This window comes from Carcharhinus amblyrhynchos, chromosome 26 (assembly GCF_965287045.1).
Source record: "Carcharhinus amblyrhynchos chromosome 26, sCarAmb.v2.hapA, whole genome shotgun sequence".
NCBI classification, from domain to species: Eukaryota; Metazoa; Chordata; class Chondrichthyes; order Carcharhiniformes; family Carcharhinidae; genus Carcharhinus; species Carcharhinus amblyrhynchos.
Window position 1 is genome coordinate 9,822,782 of NC_137349.1, and position 23,789 is coordinate 9,846,570.

Sequence of the window (23,789 nt, forward strand, 5' to 3'; positions counted from 1 at the left end):
CAGTAATTTTAAAACAATCATCTTCAGAATGTACAAATTAACAATGATACCTGTCAAATACTTTAGCCAATTGATTTCCACCCCTCAGCTTAATGGTTTTTTATTATTCAGTGAAATCCGGAAGCTGATTCCTCTCTTGGCTGACCCCCCACCCTGATTGCCCAGCAGTCTGAGACGCTTGGCCCAGAGTTCAAATGAATATTCTCATGCATTCTCTTAAAGGTCGCTGTCTAACCGGACTAATTTGTGACACCACGTCTGGACACCAGTCCATTTTGTCTGGACAGTGAATAAACCCTGTTCATGAAATATGATAAAGTGTTCTAAATGTTCTCCTGTCCAAAACTTCCCTGATCAAACTTGTATATTCCCAAGGTTCAAATATTCTCTCAAAATGTGGCTTCACCCAAATGACTTCTACCATGATGTCTTGCGGTAAAATGCTTTTTGACGAAAGCGAACAATATTCCTTAAAATCAACAATAATATGTTCAAAATATCAGTGTATGCATGTTTTACAATCATGATCACTTGTTTGAACCAATTACTGCATCTCATATGTGTAAATTGCTTCTTGTAGTAACCAGCATAATTAAGGATCCCATGCATCCCGAACATATTCTTTTCCACCTTCTTCCGTCAGGAAAAAAAGTACAAAAGTCTAAGGATATGTACCAACTGACTCAAGAACAGCTTCTTCCCTACTGCCATCAGACTTCTGAATGAACCTATCTTGCATTAATTTGACCTTTCTCTACACCCTAGCCATGATTGTAACATTATTAAATACTCTGTCCTTTCCTTCTCTATGAACAGTATACTTCGTCTGTATAGTAGGCAAGAAATAATACTTTTCATAGTATGTTAAAACGTGTGACAATAATAAATCAAACCAAATCAAAAGCTGGCTCATAAACTTATTTTAAAAGTCATTCAATTGAATGTTGCTAGTTCTGTCAGTCTACTATCTTACCATCCCATAAGGATTTCCGCTTACAGGGAGGGGAGGTTATTTTTTTCTCTGAATGGTGCCCCATTCTCAGTGACAGCCAGGCTTTGCTGCCATGTTTAGGCTCTGCCCCTCAACATGATGGCATTAACTGCACCCCCTCCCCTGGTGCCATGAGATCTGGAGACAAAACCAGTCTGTTTCCTGGAGAGAATCACCCCAGTCTTCAGTTAGACCCATTTTTTTCTTAAGATTCTACCTGAAGTCTCTGAGACCTTTAGATCCAAGTTCACACCTGAAGAATGGCTACAGGCGTGAGGTTTTAGAGTGCTACCAATAAGCAAGGAACCAGCAGAAGGCATCACCTTCTTGATGTTGGGGATGGGATTCTCCAGTCCCACTGCAGTGAATGGAGATAGAATCATAGAATACCTATGGTGCAGAAGGAGGCCATTTGGCCCATTGTGTCTGCACCGACAACAATCCCACCCAAGCCCTATCCCCATAATCCCACACATTTACCCCACAAATCCCTCTAACCTACTCATCCCAGAACATTAAGGGGCAATTAAGCATGGCCAATCAACCTAATCCCCACATCTTTGGACTGTGGGAGGAAACTGGAACACCCAGAGAAAACCCACAGAGAGAATGTGCAAACTCTACACTGAGAGTGACCCAAGCCAGGAATTGAACCTGGTTCCCTAGCGCTGTGAGGCAGCAGTGCTAACCACTGTGTCACTGTGCCACCCTCAGTTTGACTGAGTGCCGAATTCTCCATTCTCCCTGGCAGCAAGGATGTGAACAGCCGGAGAATTCTGGCCTGGATCCCCCAGGCAAATTCAACAAATAAAATGCTGCAGATAATGGAAATTTGATATAAAAACAGAACAAAAAAATCACAGAATTGTTAAGCGCAGAAGGAGGCCATTGGCTTATCGTGTCTGCACTGGCTCTCCAAATAAGCATCATGGCTTAGTGTCATTCCCCTGCCTTTTCCCTGTATCCCAGCACATTGTTTCTATTCAAATAATCATCTAATGCCCCCTTGAACGCCTCGACCACACTTCCAGGCAGATCACTCCAGACTCCGACCACCATTCATCAGATGTGGGTGGTGCCCCTTGAGCAGGTGTTGGTGAACTGCCTTCTTGAACCCACAGTGCTGTTAGGAAAGGAGTTCCAGGATCTTGACTCAGTGATGGTGAAGGAACGGCTGATAGATTTCCACATCAGAAGTGATCAGAGGGCAATTTCCAGATGTTGGTGCCCCCACATCACATTTACTGAAAATACTTAGCAGGTCAGGCAGCATCTGCGGAGAGAGAAGGAGGGTGAATGGGCGGAATATTAACTGTGGTGCGCCATTCCCAGCGGCGGAACAGGAATTGGGCACCCCCTCCGCTCTCTGGCTTTGTGCAAGTTCTGTTACGATCCTGATTACAATTTATGGTGTTGCAGTGTGCACTGGGAGGTACGGGGCAGGGGAAAAATCTCACTGGGGAAGCTCACCATCAGCTGACAATGAGACAGGGATGGCGGAGTAAGAAGGAGGGACCTCCAATCACAGAACTTTCCCAACCAACTGCATTGTGCTTATTATCAGACTTTTTGAGATCACACTGGTGGAAGGTGCTTTTGAAACTTAAATTTCAGGTGCTCCCCATGTCTGCGTGGGTTTCCTCCGGGTGCTCCGGTTTCCTCCCACAGTCCGAAAGGCGTGCTGGTTAGGTGCATTGGCCATGCTAAATTCTCTCTCAGTGTACCCAAACAGGCACCAGGATGTGGAGACTAGGGGATTTTCTCAGTAACTTCATTGCAGTGTTAATGTAAACCGGCTTGTGACTAATAAATAAGATAAATTCTGCATTATATTGGCTTCACGTTACCCATATTTTTATCACCATTGGCACAGGTGGAGGCCATTTAACCCATCATGCCAGTGTTGTCTCTTGTAGAGCTATGCAATTAATTGTATTCCTCTGAGTGTTTGATCTTAATAACTATTGTACAAATAGAATGGAAATTGTTAGCCAGAAAAGCAACGCTTCTTTTGCATTTCGCTAATATGTAAAATATTTATTCATATGGTAGTGTTTACAGTAATACAGCACGGTGGCACAATGGTTAGCACTGCTACCTCACAATGCCAGGGACCCAGGTTCAATTCCTGGCTTGGGTCACTCTCTGTGCGGAGTCTGCACATTCTCCCCATGTCTGCGTGGGTTTCCTCCAGTTGCTCCTGTTTCTTCCCGCAGTCCGAAAGACATATTGGTTAGGTGCATTAGCTGTGCTAAGTTCTTCCTTGGTGTACCCGAACAGGCGCCGGAGTGTGGCAACTAGGGGATTTTCACAGTAACTTCATTGCAGTGTTAATATAAGCCTACTTGTGACACTAATAATATAAACTTTAACTTGTTTTTTAGTGAAGCTAGTTTAAACAGAGACCGAAGTGTACAAATGTACTGATGCACCATACTGTTAACAAACACTGATGGTTACAAGGGGAGCTAGGGACATTTTCCTTATTGTGGGAGAAACAATGTTGCGTTCCGTTATTTGCTGTTTGTTATTCTGTTAGCGTCCGGTATTGTACTGGTGACATTGGGGACTTGGCTGGACTTGAAGGCTCAGCTGCTGTTTGGTCATTCATGAGATATGGGTGCCACTGGCTGGCCAACATTTATTGTCCATCACTAATTACCCTTCAACTAAATGGCTCGCCAGTCCATATTGCTGTGACTCTGGAGTCACGTGCAGACCAGACCGGGTAAGAACAGCAGATTTCCTTCCCTAAAGGGGGCGCTAATGAACCTGATGGGTTTTTCTGACAATCGACAATGGTTTCCAAGGCTGGAATTGAACCCGGGTCCCTACACAGACACGCAAACAGACTTGCACACAGACACACGCATAGACATGCAAACAGCCACCCCACACATCATGACAGCCACTCTCACAGGCTCCAAAAAATTGTCCTCAACATGACCCTTTGTCAGACGCAACTGAATCAGTGAGGCAGCAAGTGGCATTATCACTGGGAGATGAAGTGATTGTTGGGCTAACATTGTTATCTGTTGCTGTGGTAACATTATTTGGTGCTTCAGTGAACGTATTAATTGTCACCCTAATTATTCTGTGGTTTGTGGAACCAGTCAGGATATTAGTTTGTGGGCTAACAAATGGCATTAACATTTTAGCATAAAAAATGTTTCTATTTGGAAAAGAACCAGAGTTATTGTTAGGACACCAGAGAATCTGAGAGTTCGATAAAGAATAAAGACTATTACTGACCACTGCACAGTGTAATTACTGTATTGCAATAAGACTGCATCTGGGGCAACATTTAAAATTTATTTATTAGTTGCAAGTCAGCTTATATTAACACTGCAATGAAGTTACTGTGAAAGTCCCTGAGTCGCCGCACTCCTGCTCCTGTTCGAGTACACTGAGGGGGAATTTAACATGGCATTTCTGTTCAGGCACGAGACAACATCACGCTTGGGCCAGCCAGCCACATTGTCACTGAACCAGCAGATGGTATCAGCAGGGCCAAACAAATAACCTGGTCAATGAAGTCAAGTTCCCGCATAAAGAACATATAACGGGCAACCCGGTGGCACAATGGTTAGCAATGCTGCCTCACAGCGCCAGGGACCCGGGTTCAATTCCGGCCTTGAGCCACTGTCTGTGCAGAGTCTGCATGTTCTCCCCGTGTCTGCACGGGATTCCTCTGGGTGCTCTGGTTTCCTCCCACAGTCTGAAAATTGTGCAGGTTAGGGGGATTGGCCATGCTAAATTGCCCCTTAGCTGTGAGGGGCATTAGCAGGGTAAATATGTGGGGTTATGGGAATAGGGCCTAGGTGGGATGTGGTCAGTATGGACTGGATGGGCTGAGTGGCTTCCTTCTGCACTGTAGGGATTCTCTGATTCTGGATGTAGGGTGACTGCTCAGAGCAACATTTATTATCCATCTTTATTTGCCGTTGAGAAGGTAGAGACCAGAATGTGGAGGATAATGTGTGTCAGACCTCCTTCTCTCAGATCCAAAGGCTCTTTCTCTATTCTTGATATTGATGGCACACCACAAATTGGAGACCATTTCACTAAATGTTGCAACGGCATTGTTGAACTCCAAGCAACATTACCTGATCGCAATGACACTGGTTGCTTAGGGATCCCATGGTTTAGGGTCCATCCCAGGTGGTCAGTCCGTCAACAGGTCTCCCAGTATGGGATTGATTGGCTGACCAAACCACTGTCCAGCTACACGCCAACAATGGGTGGTATCTCAGGTCAGGGAGAAGCTCATTCGCACATTCCTGGGTAGACGTTGCCCAGTTCAGTTTCACATGTGCATACCCGTGTGCGTGTCAATGTACATGTTTGTGTGTGTGTGTCTGTTTAGTTGGCAGCTGATGAAATTAATTAATAAAACCTGGAATTGAAAAGTAGCCTCATTAATGGTGACCAGGAATAGCCAATTGTTGTAAAAATTCATCTGGTCCATTAATATCCTTTAGGGAAGGGAATCTGCTGTCCTTATCCAGTCTGGCCTACATGTGACTCTAGACCCACAATGATGTGGTCGACTATCACAGACAGAGTTTAATGGCAGAATTTTAAGTCCCGCCCACCATGGGATTCGGAGAGGGTGAGGGGTGGACGATGGAAATGTCCATTGACCACGGGTGGGATTTTAGTTTCAGGATGGGCGAGGCCTTAAAATCCCACCCTATTTATTTATTATTGTCCATGATCAAAGTTTTTATATCTGTGTATTATTCCCCGCAGAGTTATTTGTCCCAATTTAAATAATTTCCAGCAGCAAGTTTTTGTGAAGTTAAAAATAAAGATAATTTATTATCACAATCTTTCCCCAGAGGCTTTAACAGCGTGTCGCACACATTATCCCCCACACAGAGAACAGATACAGATGAGGAAAAAAAATCACAATACTACAAATGTGGGCGGCACGGTAGCACAATGGTTAGCACTGCTGCTTCACAGCTCCAGGGCCCTGGGTTCGATTCCCGGCTCGGGTCTCTGCCTGTGTGGAGTTTGCACATTCTCCCCGTGTCTGCGTGGGTTTCCTCCGTTTCCTCCCGCAGCCCAAAGATGTGCGGGTTAGGTTGATTGGCCGTACCAAGAAATTGCCCCTTAGTGTCCAGGGTTGTGGAGGTTAGAGGGATTATTGGGTATAATATGTAGGGATCTGGGGGTAGGGCCTGGCTGGGATTGTGTTTGGTGCAGACTCGATGGGCTGAAGGGCCTCTTTCCGCACTGTAGCATTCTATGGATACAAATGGAAGTGATTTCAGTCTGTTCTGAGGCAGACCTGTAATCCCACTGCCAATCCCCCTGACACTAAGGGTCAATTTAGCATGGCCAATCCACCTAACTCTTTGGAGTGTGGGAGGAAACCGGAGCACCTGGAGGAAACCCTTGCAGACATGGGGAAAAAATGCAAACTCCACACAGACAGGGTGGAATTTTACCGGGACGTTCACCCAAGATTCATACAACCCCACCTGAGGCCAATGGAGAATGTCGTTCTCTGAGTCCCGCACGCTCCCGGAATCGAGCCAGGCGTGCCAGTAAAATTCCAGTCACAGCCACCCGAAACCGGAATCGAACCGGGGTTCCTGGCGCTGTGAGACAGCAGTGCTAACCACCAGGCCACCTTTAAAATGCAGCTTTGAAACCTGTGACATTTTCATACCTGGGTTGGACGTGTCCGTGGCTCTTCATCACCCCATGCAATGCCTGAACGTGCCACTCTGAGCAACAGCAATTAGGGATGAAGAGCAAACGCTGACCTTGTCAGTGGTGCCAATGTCCCACAAAACAATAGGGAGAGAAGGAAAGCAAACTTGAGTCCAACTGAGTGATTTGCGAGTCACCAGCATTGCCTGGGTCTGCATTCGTGGTTGGTAAGTATTTTCTTTCTGGGAAGGCATGGGAGATTTTTGTTGGTGACTATTTATTTGCATGATGACAATAATAATGAGCTTTGTTTAACTCCAGGCCTGATCATTAAACTTTCTCAAATGTGACAGTAGGATTTGAACTCCAAGCCATTTACCAAGGCTCTGGGGTACTATCCTGGGTGGCACAGTGCCATAGTGTTTAACACTGTTGTCTCACAGCGCCAGTGACCCGGATTCAATTCCTGGCCTCGGGTCACTGCGTGTGTGGAGTTGCACATTCTCCCCGTGTCTGCGTGGGTTTCCTCCGAGTGCTCCGATTTCCTCTCACAGTCCGAAAGAAGTGCTGGTTAGGCGCATTAGCCGTTCTAAATTCACTGTACCCGAACAGGCACTGGAGTGTGGCAGCTCGGGGATTGTCACAGTAACTTCATTGCAGTGTTAATGTAAGCCTTACTTGTGACACTAACAAATTAACTTTAACTTTACTTAATGGAATTTGGAAGGATGATGGGGGGGGTCTCATTGATACTTACAGAGCACTGAAAGGCCTGGATAGAGTGGACGTAGGGAAGATGTTTCCATTAATCGGACAGACTCGGATCTGAGAGCGCAGCCTCAGAATAAAGGAATGACTGTTTAGAACTGAGATGAGGAGGAACTTCTTCAGCCAGAGGGTTGTGTATCTATGGAATTCATTGCTACAGAAAGCTTTGGGGGCCAGGTCATTGAGTATACTTAAGACGGAGACAGGCAGTGTGGTGACTAGGGGATTTTCACAGTAACTTCATTGCAGTGTTAATGTAAGCCTATCTGTGGCCGATAAATAAACTTTAAAAAAAAACTAGAAAGATAATCACTGGACAATCACACTGACTGTAGATGAAGAGAAAGTGGAATCATTAAAAAGGCCAGCAAAGGAGGGGGGCAGAGCTTTACTGGGGTAAGTGGTGTCATTAGAGGGGGAACTAACTTGAAAGCATCTGCCTCAGTCGTGACAGTAGGTAAGATCCCAGCAGCTGGGGTTTACTGCACATTGGCCGCTCTCAGGAAGGTACAGTCCTTAAGAAAGTCATTCAGTCTGTTGTATTGATGCTAGCACATTCAAAAGCATTTAACACACCCAGCGAAGCCCCATGTCCCACAAATAAATTTTAAAAAGTTGATTCTGACACTCCCGTACAGTACTGAGGGAGCGCCACCCCAACAGAGGTGCTGTTTCTCAGATCAGATATTAAAGCGTGTCACTCTCTGCCCTCTCGGGTCAAACCAGCCAATCCCACAGCCACTAGAACGGGGGCTGCTTCACCCAGCCGCACTCCCCTCCCTCCCCCCTCCTCCAGGCACCCCTCTCCCCCCATCCCCCCCGGTCAATATGGATCTGTCCACCAGCGTCCAGATGAAACAGATGACCCCATGGGATCAATGCAGTAAGAGGCCATTCTGCCCATCGAGTCTGTACTGACTCGCCAAGCCCTCCCCTCCGCCCTATCCCCGTAACCCTGTGCGTTTAGCATGGCTAATCCATCTAACCTGCATGTCTTTCGGACAGTGGGAGGGAACTGGAGCACCAGGAGGAAACCCACGTAGACACGGGGAGAACGTGCAGACTCTGCACAGATAGTGACCCGAAGCTGAAATCAAACTCTGGCACTGTGAGGCAGCTGCGCTAACCACTGTGCCACTGTGCCACCCTGGCTATTAATACACAGTAAGAAGTCTCACAACACCAGGTTAAAGTCCAACAAGTTTATCTGATAGTAAACCCACTAGCTTTTGGGTTTTGCCCCTTCATCAGGTGACTTTAACCTGGTGTTGTGAGACTTCTTATTGTGTTTACCCCAGTCCAACGCCGGCGTCTCCGCATCATTATTGCCACAGTGCCATTTGCGGGAGCTTGCTGTGCATTGTCTGCCATACGTGCCACAGTTACAAAGCAGTTACAATTCAGGGAAGTGCCTCACAGGCTGAGCATGGGGCTTCCCTGAAGGAGCTATCGCCAGGCTTGTTCTTTCTGTAACTCACCGGCTGCTGTTCTGGCAGGGTGCTGTTAACCAGTTTCTCCACATGATGGTGCCACATATTAATCAGTCGCAATGCGCCCATTCTGCAGAGGACCGCAGGAGGATTTGAGTCAATTCAGACTGCGCAATCATGAGAAGGAAAATAACTTGCTTCTCCACAGCATCTTTCACTACCTCGTCTCACCCCAAACTACAGCCACGGCCAAAGAACTGAAATCGTCAAATGGGACAGCACAGAAGGAGGCCATTTGGCCCATCATGCCTGCGTGGGCTCTTTGGGGCAAATATGACATTAGTCATACTCATAGAATTATAGGAGCTCTACAATGCAGAAAGAGGCCATTTGGCCCATCTTGTCTACACCAACCACAATCCCACCCAGGCCATCTCACCATAACCCAATGTATTTACCCTGCCAAACCCCCGACACTAAGGGGCAATATAGCATTGCCAATCAACTTATGATGTGGAGATGCTGGCGTTGGATGGGGGTAAACATTGTCTACACCTTTAAAACTTGATTAGCTGCGAAGACTCACATTCTGATCAGTATTTTGTAATCCGAGTGTGTGTCTTTATATGCCGTGTTTGCGATCAGAATTCCCCACTCACCAGACGAAGAGGCAGAGCCCCAAAAGCTAGTGGCGTCTGCTACCAAATAAACCTGTTGGACTTTAACCTGGTGTTGTGAGACTTCTTACAATCAACTTAACCCACACATCTTTGACTCAGCCAGTGATTTATTCAGCTTAGCCTCCTTGCCTTCGATTCGATTTATTATTGTCACATGTGTTAACACGCAGTGAAAAGTTTTGTTTCCTGCGCGCTATACAGACAGAGCATACCGTTCATAGAGAAGGAAAGGAGAGAGTGCAGAATGTAGTGTTACAGGCATAGCTAGGGTGTAGAGAAAGAGCAACTTAATGTGAGGTGGGTCCATTCAAAAGTCTGATAGCTTCACTGAAGATTAGATGAAACTACAAGTTTGAAGATATTGAGTAAACTCACCCTAACTGCCCCTGAAAGAATATTTTTTTAATGCCAAATCATAAATTCCTACAATACAGAAGGAGGCCATTTGATCCATTGCGTCTGCACAATCCCAACCAGACCCTATCCCCGTAACCCCATGCATTTACCCTAGCTAGTCCCCCTAAGAGGCAATTTAGCATGGCCAGTGCACCTAACCAGCACATCTTTGGACTGTACCCCCTTCTCCTTTTGTGGAGCTGAGTCTACAGAAAGATCAGCCATGACCTTATTGAATGGCAGAGCAGGCTCGAGGGGCCAGATGGCCGACTCCTGCTCCTAGTTCTTATGTTATGTCATGTTCTCTTTCCCCATTGGCTCTGCAGGAATTCCAGAAGTATATCACTCCCGTAATGTGGGAAATGTGGCAGCCAAAATTGCACACAGCAAGATCCCACAGGCTGTGCCAATGACCAGCTAGTCTACTTTTCAGCGATGTTCATACTCGCCCAGAGTCCAGGGAGAGCTCCCCCAGCTCCTCCTCGATATACTGCCCCATCTTTTACCCCCATCTGAGAGGGAAACTGGAGCCTTGGTTTCAGCATCTGATCTGAAAGGTGCCCTTCATGTCCAGCGCCAACCAGTCACGTGTGTTGCCATGGTGACTCTAGTTGATCGACAGACATTAACTTTGGTAAAAGGCACCTTGCGTTCACACAATGTTAACAATGATATTACCCAATGGGGAAGCTAGAAGCAAAATACACTTCGCATTATTTACTGAACAAAACACTGCCATTATCCCATAACCAATGAAAGTAAGGAATGGTTTGTGTGTGTGTGTGCGAGTGTGTGTCAGTGTGTGTATCTGTAAGTGTGTGTGAGTGTGCGTATCAGTGTGTATATGTGTGTGAGTGTGTGTAAGCGTGTGTGAGTGTGTGTCAGTGTGTATCTGTGTGTGTGTGTGTGCATGAGTGTGTGTCAGTGTGTGTGCCTGTAAGTGTGCATCAGTGTGGGTCTGTGTGTGTGTGTGTGTGTGTGTGTGTTAGTGTGTGTGTGTGAGTGTGTGTCAGTGTGTGCGTCTGTCAGTGTGTGTCAATGTGTGTGTGATTGTGTGTGTGTGTAAGCATGTGTGAGTATGTGTGCGTGTGTGTCAGTGCATGCGTGTCAGTGTGTGTGTGTAAGTGTGTGTCTGTTTTGCAAGTGTGTGTCAGTGTGTGTGAGAGAGAGTGTGTGTCAGTGTGTGTGTGTGTGTGTGTGTGTGTGTGTGCAAGTGTCTGTGTATGTGAGTGTGTGTGAGTGTGTGTCTGTGAGTGTGTGCGTGTGTATAAGCATGTGTGTGCGTGAGTGTGTGTCAGTGTGTGTCTGTGAGTGTGTGCGTGTGTATAAGCATGTGTGTGAGTGTATGTGCGTGAGTGTGTGTCACTGTGTGTGTGCCTGTGCCTGTGTGTGTGTGTGTGTGTGTGTGTGTGTGTATAAACATGTGTCTGTGTGTGAGAGTGTGTGTTTGTGTGTAAGTGTGTGAGTGTGTGTAAGCGTGTGTGTGAGTGTAAGCATGTATGAGTGTATATGCGTGAGTTTATATTTGTGTGTGTGTGTGAGAATGTGTCAGGGTGTGTGGGTGTGTGTCTGCGAGTTTCTGTGTGAGTGTGCGTGTGTGAGTGTGTGCATGTGTATAAGCACGTGTGTGAGTGTGTGTCAGTGTATGCGTGTCAGTGTGTGAGTGTAAGCGTTTGCCTGTGTGTGTGTGTGTGTGTGTGTGTGTGTGTGTGTGTGTGTGTGTGTGTGTGTGTGTGTGTGTGTGTGTGTGTGTCAGTGTGTATCAGTGAATGTGTGTCTATATGTGTTTACTGTGTAAGCATCTGTGGGTCAGTGTTGGTTTATATGTGCATGTGTTAGCATTTGTGTGTTAGCGTCTGTTGTCAGTGTTGGGGTTTGTATGTGCATGTGTTAGTGTTTGTGTATTACGTCTGTCAGTGTTGGTTTATATGTGCATGTGTTAGTGTTTGTGTGTAACGTGACATTAAAGTCAAAAAAGCATCAACTCAGCTGTGTAACTCATGTGGCCAAATATCCTGTGATGTTCACAGCCGGTGAGTTACTGCAGAAGCATCTGCGGCCTCCAGAACTGCCGCCTCTCATCTCCAGGGGAGGGGGAAGGGGCAGAAAGAAATCTGATTCTTCAGAACTGCACGAGATTGCTTGTAAAGAGCTTTCTTTGTTTCCCCTGCAGTGATGGCCAAAGAATGTCCTCTCGCTGCCTTCAATTAATGCCTCATTAGTTGAGTTGTTAACACTGATGGTTCTCGGAGACATCCATATGGATTCGGAGATGTTCAGGATGGGAGGGGGGCCAGACGGGGACATCATTTAATCGCCAAGGCTCAGGGAATGGCCCCCGACACTTTGAAGCATATTCACTCGCTGAGTGTCGGATGCCAACTCAAGCCTCTTGCTTACTGTCACAGTGCCAAGGCTGGCACAGAGGATAATGGTGCCACTTTATCACCTACTGATTACAGATTTGAAACTAATAGCCCTCCCCGTCCATTACCCTCACTCTTCCCAATCTCCCTTCTCATTAGATCATTAATGGTAACGATTCCCAGTGCCAATACAGGGACCGGCGTGGTGGAGTGCCACACTACCTGAGCTGCTGGATGACATGAACCGAGTTTAGTTCTACTTCATTTACACGTATCGCACGTAAGGCTTACATTAACAGTGCAATGAAGTTTCTGTGAAAATCCACACTGGCCGCCACACTCTGGCACCTGTTCGGATACACTGAGGGAGAATTTAGCACGGCCAATGCACCTAACCAGCACCCAGAGAGAGAGAAAATGCAGGAAAGTCTCAGCAGGTCTGGCAGCATTTGTAAGTGGAGAAAAGAGCTGACGTTTCAAGTCCAGATGACCACGTCTTTTGGACTGCAGGAGGAAACAGGAACACCCGGAGGAAACCCACGCAGACACGGGGAGAATGTGCAAACTCCGCACAGGCAGTGACCCATGGCTCAAATTGTACCCGGGTCCCTGGCACTGAGAGGCAGGTAATATTTCATAGAAACCATTGAATTCCTACAGTGCAGAAGGAGGCCATTTGGCCCACTGATTCTGCAACGACCACAATACCACCCATCCCCTATCCCCGTAATCCCACCCTGTCAGTCCCCTGACACAAAATGGCAATTTAACATGGCCAATCAACCTAACCCGCACATCTTTGGGCTGTGGGAGGAGACTGGAGCACCCGGACCAAACCCATGCAGACACAGGGAGAACATGCAAATGCTCAGTGGCCCGCTCAATGCACTGATGCTGGCCTCTAGGGTGGGATTAGGCACTCCCCCCCCATCCTTGCCCATTACCACCATGAATCCCCAGGTGGACTCCCTGAGGAACAGAGTGCCAGAAATTCAACTGATTAAAGTTCGCCCAATAAAAAGGCGGAAAAATCTCCCGTTTTCCTGCCCGTTGGGCACTTGGCTTTTTTTGGGGAAACTCACTTCCCCCATAGTATACAGCCCCCCCATCAAACACCTCCCTATTCCAGTCCCATGTTCGAGCACTTACTCCACAGCCTCGGATGCTGCAGAGTTTCAAGCACTCATCTCAAAACTTCCTAAATGTCATTCAGGTTCCCGCCTCTCCCACCCTTTCAGGCAGCGAGTTCTAGATTCCCACCAGCCTCTAGGTGAAAACATGTTTTTGCAAATCTCCTCAAAATCTCCTGCTCCTTACCTTAAATTTACACCCCTGGTCACTGGCCCTTTTACTAAGGGGAAAAGTTTCTGCCTATCTACCCTATCTGTGTCCCTCATAATTGTGTACCTTTTAAAAATTTTCTTGTGTTGTTTAAGGGATAGATATTGTCCAGGACACTGGGGAGAGTTGGCCTGCACATCGTTAGATACTACCATGGGATGTACAATAACCTGGTAGCACAGACAGTGCCTTAGGTTAAGGTAGCACGTGGAATAGTGGTTAGCACTGCTGCCCCACAGCGCCAGGGACTCGGGTTCAAGTCCCAGCTTTGGGTCTGTTTATATAGCAAATGGTTTACAGTGTCTGCTCATATAAGAAACAGTCTACAGAGTCTGTTAATACAGCAATCTACAGTCTATGTATACAGCAAGCAATCTACAGAGTCTGTTAGTACAACAAACAGTCTACAGAGTCTGTTCATATAGGAAATGGTCCACAGAGCCTATTTATATAGCAAACAATCTACAGAGTCTATTTATATGAAAACAGTGTACAGAGTCCATTCATGCAGCAAACAGTCTACAGAGTCTATTTATATAGTGTTACAATGTGGCGGTGATTTTTTTTTCCCTCTGTTTGATTTTAGAAACACTCAAAGGGATCGATCTCACCTCATAATCTTGTACGAGTGTGCGTGAGGTCATAAGAAGTTATTGGTTTTGGTGAATGAAAGCAGGGTCTGGCACTGTCTATCATGAACAGTTTTATTATTCAAAACTGGTGACAACCTTATTAAAACAATTAGAAAACTGAATAAAATCCCAATAGAATGTTGTTCCAATATTACAAGACTCACTCAGGAATAGTGAAGTAAATCATTACAGAATTTAGTTGCTCTCGAGTAAGATACAAACAGGGGTCATTGGAAATATGACCTTTCTTCAATAATGCTCACGTCTGGAACACTTTCTGGATTTGTATCTCTCTCTTCTAAGCATGGTTTTATGAAAACAATCATGAATTGCAGGATTTGCATGACGGCCTCACCTACCTCCCTTCTGACACAAGAGGTGGCAAGCATACTCTGACACTTACCCCGTCTTATCCGGGTTTATATCCTGGAATTACCTCTCAGTGTTCCTGTGATCTGAGTGGTTTGGAAAAGGGACTCTATGAACTACAGCAAATAAAACACATGACCAAAATTACAGCAAAATAAAGCAAAGTGCTTCCTCCAGTAGAATGCAGTGAGTGGAGGACAGTTTCACAATACAGATAATGGATGTATTACCAATACCAGTCACAGTGTGGTTTCCGGGTAAGATCGGTGGGGACATACCAATCACTTCCTATTTGGTTTGGAATAGTGGTGTCACTATACGTAGCCCATAACGCCATAAGAAGTAGGAGCAGAAGCAGGCCATTTTGCCCATTAAGCCTGTTCCACTATTCAATGAGATGATGACTGATCTGATGTGATAATCCTCAACTCCACTTTCCCGCCTTATCCCCATAACCCTCGATTCCCTTACTGATTAAAAATCTTTCAACTCAGCTTAAACAAACTTAATAATCCAGCCTCTACAACCTACTGCGGTAAAAAATTCCACAGATTATTGGGGCAGCACTGTTGCGCTAGGGACCACGGTTCAATTCCCGGCTTGCATCACTGTCTGTGTGGAATTTGCACCTTCTCCCCATGTCTGCATGTGTTTCCTCTGGGTGCTCCAGTTTCTTCCCACAGTCCGAAAGACATGCTGGTTAGGTGCATTGGCCATGCTAAATTCTCCCTCAGTGTACCCGAACAAGTGCCAGAGTGTGGCAGCTAGGAGATTTGCACAGTAACTTCATTGCAATGTTAACGTAAGCCTACTTTTGACTAATAAACTTTAAACTTTAGATTCAATCCTCTACGAGAGAAGAAATTCCTCTTCATCTCTGTCCTAAATGGGCGACCCCTTTACTCTGAGATTATGCCCTCTGGCCCAAGACTGTCCCACAAGGGATAACAACCTCTCAGCTTCTACCCTGTCAAGTCCCCTGAGAACCCAATATGCCTCTCATTCTTCTAAACTTTAATGAGTCCAGCACCCAACCAACTCAACCTCTGCTCATAAGAGAATCTTTGCATACCTGGGGTCAACTGAGTGAACCTTCTCTGGACTACCAGCGCCCACATGCCTGAACCCTGAGCATATTATTGATGTTTAGTAATCACTTAAGGAGATAATGATTGATCTGGTGTAACGTACAATGTTGCAAAGAATTGCACTCAAATATCTGATCAAGGTTACTTTGAAAAATTATTAGTTTATTTCTGAAATGTAGCCAGGCATATTAACCAGCTGGCTTCTGAAATATGCCTCAGTAATAAGATTTGTGGCATAGGGGGCAGCAAAGAAGGTTATCTAGGATTGCAATGGGATCTTGATCAATTGGGCCAGTGGGCTGATGAATGGAGTTTAATTTAGACAAATGCAAGATGATGCGTTTTGGTCGATCGAACCAGGGCAGGACTTAGTCAGTTAATGGTCGGGTGTTGGGGAATGTTATAGAACAAAGAGATTTTGGGGTACATGTTCATGACTCCTTGAAAGTGAAGTCACAGGTGGACAGAGTGGAGAAGAAGGCTTTTGGCATGTTTGGTTTCATCGGTCAGAACATTGAATACAGGAGTTGGGACGTCTTGTTAAAGTTGTAGAAGGCATTGGTAAGGCCACACTTGGAATACTGTGCACAGTTCTGATCACCCTATTACAGAAAGGATATTATTAAACTAGAAAGAGTGCAGAAAAGATTCACTAGGATGATACTGGGACTTGATGGTTTGAGTTATGAGGAGAGGTTGGATAGACTGGGTACCTTTTTCTCTGCAGCATAGGAGGCCGAGGGGTGACCTTATAGAGGTCAATAAAATAATGAGGGGAAAAGATCAGCTAGATAGTCAATATCTTTTCCTAAAGGTAAGGGAGTCTAAAACTAGAGGGCATACATTTAAGGTGAAAGGGGAGAGATACAAAAGGGTCCAGAGGGGCAATTTTTTCACACAGAAGGTGGGGAGTGTTTGGAACAAGTTGCCAGAGGTAGTAATAGAGGCGGGTATGATTCTGTGTTTTGAAAAGCTTTTCGACAGCTACATGGGTAAGATGTGTATACAGGGATATGGGCCAAATGTGAGTAATTGGGACTAGCTTCGGAGTTAAAAAAATGGGCAGCATGGACAAGTTGGAGCTGAGGGGCCTGTTTCCATGCTATAAGCATCCATGACTCTATGACTCTAAGTAAAGTGGCACAGTGTCAAAGTGGTTAGCACTTCTGACTCACAGGGCAGAACTTTACTGGCACATCTGCCTGTGGCCCATGCAACCCAGCCCAAAACCAAAGGAGAATGCCGGTCTCCGAGCCTTGCCAGCCCCCGGAATCGGTGCCGGCATGCCGGCAAAATTCTGGCCACAGTGTCAGGGACCTGGGTTCAATTCCCGGCTTGGGTCACTGTCTGTGTGGAGACTGCACATTCTCCCCGTATCTGCATGGATTTCCTCCGGATACTCCAGTTTCCACCAACAATCCAAAGATGTGCATGTTAGGCTGAATGGCCATGCTAAATTGTCCCTTGGTATCAAGGGATTAGCAAGGGCAAATATGTGGGATTATGGGGATAGGGCCTAGGTGGGATTGTTGTTGGTGTAGACTCATAGAAACATAGAAGATAGGAGCAGGAGGAGGCCATTAATCGCGATCGTAACAGATCGTCCAACTCAATAGCCTAATCCTGCTTTCTCCCCATAACCTTTGATCCCATTCACCCAAAGTACCATATCTAGCTGCCTCTTGAACATATTCAATGTTTTGGCATCAACTACTTCCTCTGGTAATAAATCCCATAGCCTCACCACTCTTTGGGTGAAGAAATGTCTCCTCACCTCCATTCTAAATGTTCTACCCCGAATACTCAGACTGGTTCTGGACACCCCCACCATTGGGAACATCCTCCCTGCATGCCTAGTCCTGTTAAAACTTTGTAAGTCTCTTGAGATCCCCCCTCATTCATCTGGACTCCTAACCTAGTCAATCTCTCCTCATATATCAGTCCCGCCATCCCCCGAAGCAGCCTGGTAAACCTTTGCTGCGCTCCCTCGAGAGCAAGATTAAGCTCAATGGGCTGAATGGCCTCCTTCTGCACTGTAAGGATTCCATGATCCTATGAAATATCTGTGGATGATGAAGGATAGATGCATTAGATGAACAGATTCCTGTGGTGAAATGTGGAAGGAAGTGTGATAATATTTATTAACAATGAACAGTCTGCTTGTTGATTTGGAGACGAGGTGCTGAATCTTAATAAAGGAAACTATGAGGATATGAGGTGTGAGTTGGCCTTGATAAATTGAGGAGAGTTACTTCAAGGGATGACAGTGGATAGAAAATGGCAAACATTCAAAGAATGCATGGGGGAACTGCAGCAAATGTTTATTCCTGTCTGGCACAAAAGTAAACTGGGTAAGAGGGTCAATCCATGGCTTACAATGGAAATTAGACAGAGTATAATGAAGGGGCTAGATAGGGTAGAGGTAGAGAGATTCTTTCTGCTTAGAAAGGAAAACAGAACTAGAGGGCACAGCCTCAAAATGAGTGGGGGGATGCAGTTTAGAACAGAGTTGAGGAGGAACTTTTTCTCCCAAAGGGTGGTGAGTCTCTGGAATTCTCTGCCCGTTGAAGTGGTGGAGGCTACCTCGTTGAATGTATTTAAGTCACAGGTAGATAGATTTCTGATAGACAAGGGAATTAAGGTTTATGGAGAGAGTGGGAAAGTAGAACTGATCCACTTCAGATCAGCCATGATCTTATTGAATGGCGGGGCAGGCTCAAAGGGCCAGATGGCCTACTCCTGCTCCTATTTCGTATGTTCTATTCAATCTGAGGAAGAAGCATACAGATTGGCCAAGAAAAATAGTCGGTCTGAGGATTGGGAGCAGTTTAGAATTCAACAAAGAAAAACAAGGGATCGATTAAGAAAGGGAAAATACAGTATGAAAGTAAACTTGCAAGGAGCATAAAGACTGACATGAAGAGTTTCCATAGATATGTTTCCATAGGTTGGTGAAGACAATGTAGGTCCCCTATAGATAGAAACAGAGGAAATGTATAATAGTGGACACAGAAATGGCCAAGCAACCGAATACATACTTTTGCTCTGTCTTCAAAAAAGAGGACATAAATCAACTGCCAGAAATGTTGGAGAATGCAAGACTTAGTGAGAGGGAAGAACTGAGGGAGATCAATATTAGTAGAGGAATGGTACTCGGAAAGTTGATGGGATTGGAGGCGGATAAATCCCCAGGGCCTGATAATCTACATCCCAGAATACTTAAGGAAGTGGCCCTAGAAATAGTGGATCATCTTCCAGGATTCTATACACTCTGGAACAGTCCCTACAGATTGGAAGGTAGTGAATGTCACTCCAGTATTCAAAAAGGGAGGTAGAGAGGAATCAGGGAATTACAGACCAGTAAGCTTAACATCGGTAATGAGGAAAATTCTCAAATCCATTATCAAGGACTTTATAGAAGATCAGTTAGAAAGCAATGGCACAATCAGACAGAGTCAGCATGGATTTATGAAGGTGAAATCATGCTTGACAAATCTGTTGGAATTCTTTGAATATGTAACTAGTAGAGTTGACAAGGTGGAACCAGTTGATGTGGCTATTTGGACTTTCAGAAAGCATTTAACAGAGTCCCGCACAAGAGTGCAAGATTAAAGTGCATGGGATTGGGGGAAGTGTATTGTAATGGATAGAAAACTGGTTGGAAGAACGGAAACAAAGAGTAGGAATTAATGGGTGCTTTTCAAATTGGCAGGCAGTAACTAGTGGGGTGTCACAGGGATTGTTGCTGGGATCCCAGCTATTCACAATGTATATTAATGATTTGGATGAGGGAACAAAGTTTGTAGATGATACTAAGTTGGGCAGGAGGGTAAACTGTGAAGAGAATGCAGAAATCCTTCAGAATAATCTGGACAGGTTGGGTGAGTGGGTAAAGCAATGGCAGATGCAGTATAATTTGGAGAAGTGTGAGGTTATTCACTTTGGACACAAAAACAAGGAGGCAGATTACTATCTGAATGGTTATAAATTGGGAGGGGGGAGTGTGCAGTAAGGCTTGGGTTTCCTTGTGCACCAGTCACTGAAGGTAAGCGTGCAGGTGCAGCAGGCGCTGAAGAAGGCAAATGGCATTTTGGCTTTCATTGCGAGAGGTTTTGAACACAGGAGGAGGGATGTGTTGTTGCAATTACACACGGGCTTGGTGAGGCCATACCTAGAGTATTGTGTGCAGTTTTGGTCTCCTTTTCTAAGGAAGGAAGTTCTTGCTCTGAGGAAGTACGGCGAAGGTTTACCAGGCTGATTCTGGGGATGGCAGGACTGATGTATGAGAAGAGACTGACTAGGTTAGGATTGTTGTTGCTGGGAGTTCAGATGAATGAGGGGGGATTTCATCGAGACTTTTAACATTCCAACAGGTCTAGACAGGATAGATGTAGGCCAGACCGGCTAAGGATGGCAGATTTCCTTCCCTAATCTGACAACAGTTGGCGACAATTGCTATAGTGACCATTACTGAAGATAACTTTACATTCCAGAGTTTATTCATTGAATTTAAATTTCGCCGATGGTGGGGTTTGGACCTGTGTCCTCAGAGCATTTGCCTAGGCCTCTGCGTTACCACCTGGTGACATTTCCATGATGCCACCACCTCTCCCAAAAACCTGAAAAGCTGCAGTCATAGATATTATCACCTAGAAACCGGCACTGTGGCTTAAACTGCACAAAATGTGAAGTCAAACAAGATGAATCATAGAATCCATACAGTGCAGGAGGAGGCTATTCTGTCCATCGAGTCTGTACCAACTACAATCCCACCCAAGCCCTCTCCCCATAGCCCCACGTATTTTACCTATTAATCCCCCTGACACTAAGGAGCAATTTAGCATGGCCAATCCAGTCTTTGGACTGTGGGAGGAAACCCATGCAGACACAGGGAGGACATGCAGACTCCGCACAGACAGTGACCCGAGGCCGGAATTGAACCCGGGCCCCTGGTGCTGTGCGGCAGCAGTGCTAACCACTATGTCCACCCATTGATATAGGAACCTTGATGCTATGACAGAGGTGATTGGGTGAAGGTAAATTGAATTCAGTCAGATCTCAAGCTGACAGATTTGGATCTACCGCTATAAAAAAACCATTCAATCTTCTTGTCGTTTGAATCTGACAGCAGCGCAATGATGGGAAAAGGAGTTAAACATACTACATGACTCATTCAAAGGGCCAGAACTACCTCAAAGGGCCAAATGGCCTTTTCTGTGATGTATCATTCCATCGTTCTGTGCATCAATTATAATTTGTGTTGAACATGGTTCCTCCAAACCCCCAGGAAATTCGGAATGATTTTCAAGGAATAAACTGTGTCCTTTTTCCTGAGAAAATTGCTGTTTTCTCAGGGGCTACCTTGTAAATATACAGAAGGCTGGTCTGGCCTCAGTGAAGCCACTGCTAGGGTGAGCAGTAGTTGTTCTTTTTCAGTTATATCCTGCTGATCACTGTGTGGAAAGAGAGCCGGTCACGGAGCGAGAGGAAGAGACAGGGAAATGTTGAAGCAAAGGGAGGCTTGGGCACAGCTGGAGAATTACTGTGTGAAGTGTTTGTGAAGGAACTGCCTGATTTGCAGCGAAAGTTGTCAGCCTGCGCTCTGAAACCTGCTGCCCATGATACCTATTCAACATTCTCCTCCCTGCGTGCTACAAGTGACACCAAAGGCCTCACGAGGTCTCTGAGACAATGGCAAAACACTCCGAGCCATCCGTACGAGTGAAAGGATTGTGTGGGCCGCTGATATGAAAGCCTGAGGGAAAGTTGCAGCTGATCAGAGAGTCAGCATGGATTTGTAAAGGGTAGCTCATGTCGAGGAACCCGGGGTGAACGGTTTTGTGGAGGTAACCTATATGGCAGATAAAGGAGAGTCCATGGACATTACTTAAATGGACCATCAGATGGCATTTGATAAAAATCACAGGAGCTGCAACTGGAGGTCGACATGATTAGAGAATTGTTTTGGAATGATCAGGTGGAAAGGGTTTGACCTCAGAAAGGCAGGGTGGGGTGAATATGACCCCCAAGCATTTGTGCTGAGGCCTCAGATTTTAGTCTATTCATAACTATTTTGATTAAACATTAGAAAGCTCTGTATGCATGATTGTCGATAGCACTAACATTCTACAATCAGAGTATTATTGATATGCAGCAGGCAGCCTGTTACTCTGTAACATATTTAAAACTGTGAATTACTCTGTGATACTGAATCCAGACAGAGAATTACTCTGTAACGCTCACTCCAGACAGTGATACTCTGTAACACTCACTCTAGACAGTGAATTACTCTGTAACACTAACTCCAGACAGTGAATTACTCTGTAACACTCACTCCAGACAGTGAATTACTCTGTGACACTAACTCCAGACAGTGAATCACTCCGTAACACTCACTCCAGACAGTGAATTACTCTGTAACACTCACTCCAGACAGAGAATTACTCAGTAACACTCACTCCAGACAGTGAATTACTCTGTAACACTCACTCCAGACAGTGAATTACTCTGTGACACTCACTCCAGACAGTGAATTACTCTGTAACACTCACTCCAGACAGTGAATTACTCTGTAATGCTCACTCCAGACAGTAAATTACTCTGTAACACTCACTCCAGACAGTGAATTACTCTGTAATGCTCACTCCAGACAGTAAATTACTCTGTAACACTCACTCCAGACAGTGAATTACTCTGTAACACTCACTCCAGACTGTGAATTACTCTGTAACACTAACTCCAGACAGCGAATTACTCTGTAACACTCACTCCAGACAGTGAATTACTCTGTAACACTCACTCCAAACAGTGAAATACTCCATAACAGTCACTCCAGACAGTGAATTACTCTGTAACACTCACTCCAGACAGTAAATTACTCTGTAACACTCACTCCAGACAGTGAATTACTCTGTAATGCTCACTCCAGACAGTAAATTACTCTGTAACACTCACTCTCGACAGTGAATTACTCTGTAACACTCACTCTTGACAGTGAATTACTCTGTAACACTCACTCCAGACAGCGAATTGCTCTGTAACACTCACTCCAGGCAGTGAATTACTCTGTAACACTCACTCCAAGCAGTGAAATACTCCATAACAGTCACTCCAGATTGTAAATTACTCTGTGACACTCACTCCAGACAGTGAATTACTCTGTAACACTCACTCCAGACAATGAAATACTCTGTGACACTCACTCCAGACAATGAAATACTCTGTGACACTCACTCCAGGCAGTGAATTACTCTGTAACAGTCACTCCAGATTGTAAATTGCTCTGTAACACTCATTGAAGACAGTGAATTACACTGGAACACCCACTCCAGACAGTGAAATACTCCATAACACTCACTCCAGACAGTGAATTACTCTGTAACACTCACTCCAGACAGTGAATTACTCTGTAACAGTCACTCCAGACAGTGAATCACTCCGTAACACTCACTCCAGACAGTGAATTACTCTGTAACACTCACTCCAGACAGTGAATTACTCTGTAACACTCTCTCCAGACAGAGAAATACTCTGTAACCCTCACTCCAGACAGTGAATTACTCTGTAACACACACTCCAGACAGTGAATCACTCTGTAACACACACTCCAGACAGTGAATTACTCTGTAACACTCACTCCAGACAGTGAATCACTCCGTAACACTCACTCCAGACAGTGAATTACTCTGTAACACTCTCTCCAGACAGAGAAATACTCTGCAACACTCACTCCAGACAGTGAATCACTCCATAACACTCACTCCAGACAGTGAATTACTCTGTAACACTCTCTCCAGACAGAGAAATACTCTGTAACACTCACTCCAGATGGAGAAATACTCTGTAACAACACTCCAAACTGTGAATTACACTGTAACACACACTCCAGATTTTAAATTACTCTGTAACAAAAACTCCGGACAGGGAATTACTCTGTAACAAATGTTCCGGACTGTTTATAACCCACATCTTTCCTCGGCTCTGCATCTTGTCATCACAAATCTCTTCCTTAAGTCTCAGCTACAACAACTCTGAGACTAAAGTGAGCTCTAAATCTGCCCGATT